The sequence below is a fragment of the Poecilia formosa genome, unplaced genomic scaffold, assembly GCF_000485575.1.
Source record: "Poecilia formosa unplaced genomic scaffold, Poecilia_formosa-5.1.2 Scaffold523, whole genome shotgun sequence".
NCBI lineage: Eukaryota > Metazoa > Chordata > Actinopteri > Cyprinodontiformes > Poeciliidae > Poecilia > Poecilia formosa.
Window position 1 is genome coordinate 4389 of NW_006800462.1, and position 1418 is coordinate 5806.

The following is a 1418-nucleotide window of genomic DNA, read 5'->3' on the forward strand; positions in this document are numbered from 1 at the left end:
CTGATTTATTCAGATCAGGAAGTGGAGTTCGTTTGGACTCGGGTTGAGGAATGTGGGAGGAATGCAGCACTGCCGTTTGAACCGGGTTCTGTTGTTGTAGCCGTGAAGGTGGCAGAGCGCGGTAATGGAGGCTCTGTAGTGATCCTTATCTCAGTGGTGCAGACAGTCAATCCAGCAGGAACCAGACCTGCACACACAGGCTGAGGGGGAAACATGGAGCCTCTGGATCAGAGGGACCAACACAGACGAGGTCCAACAGAACCAGCAGCTCCAGTCTGAAGCCAAAGCCAGCAATAAAGCAGAAGTGCTGCTGTTTTCTCTGAGCTGTGCTCCTGGGTTTCTCTCTTGCTTCAGCACTAAAAGTATCAGACTATGAAGCGCCAAAGCCGCCAAAAACTGGACATAGAGACACTCACGCGGGACAGAATGAGCAGCACCCGCTAATGTTGACCCTTGGGTCAAAATTTCTGTCCAAATTATAACTTACATCTCAAAAACAAAACCTGCACTGATGATGATTTTAGCGACACAAACGAAGCACTAAAGAAGTAGCCCACTATGGTTTGTTTTGGGGCAAGATGAGAGGGATGGTGACCTCTGGATGACCTCAAAAAATTATTTTTAATATCTCAGAAACCAAAGCAGCACAAACGAAAATTTATTGGCACAAACGGAGCACTAACCACTTGGTGTATTTGCTGGAGTTTTTTTTAGATGGGTGGGGTGTTAACTTCACTCAGCTGCGTACAGATCACACAGCCTGTATGTCCAGGTTTTGTTAGACTGCTGCTCCACCGCAGCAGCAGAGACATGAGCAGGCAGCAGCTTTTCATCAACACAAGCTTAAAAGGGGCAGCAGTGTATGCTTCTTGAGCGTCACATCATGTTATGATGTAATTCCCTTAAAAAACATACCTGGTGTGTTGCTTTGAAACGCCGCAGTTGCGAAATTGTGCTTTTTTGACATTAGCAGATTATGGACAAAGTTTTTCACAGATTTGTAATGCAATCGCAACTAGATATGGGTCAGTTCTTGAAAAACAGAGACAGTTGTTAAATAAGGAAAATCCAACGAGTCTGGCCAGAAGAAGGACAGCAGATCAACAGACAGAAAGCAGAGTCTTTCTTCCTCCACTTCATGAGTGTCCAAATGTCCACAGACTGCCCTCCACCCTGTGGAAGACAGGTGGGACGGGTTCAGCTCTTTGTTAGCAGCTCGACCTGATGAAGCCCATACTCTGAGTAACAATGCCTGGCCAATCAGGCGACAGCTTGGAGTAGAGAAATAAAGGAGGGAAACGTTCTCCACCTTCAAGATTAGATGTTTCTAAAAAAAACCTCCTGCAATATCTAACTGAAGCTGCTGGAACAGATGTGTGAGCTTTCCTTTGATTAATGGAAACAATGAAGAGATTCCC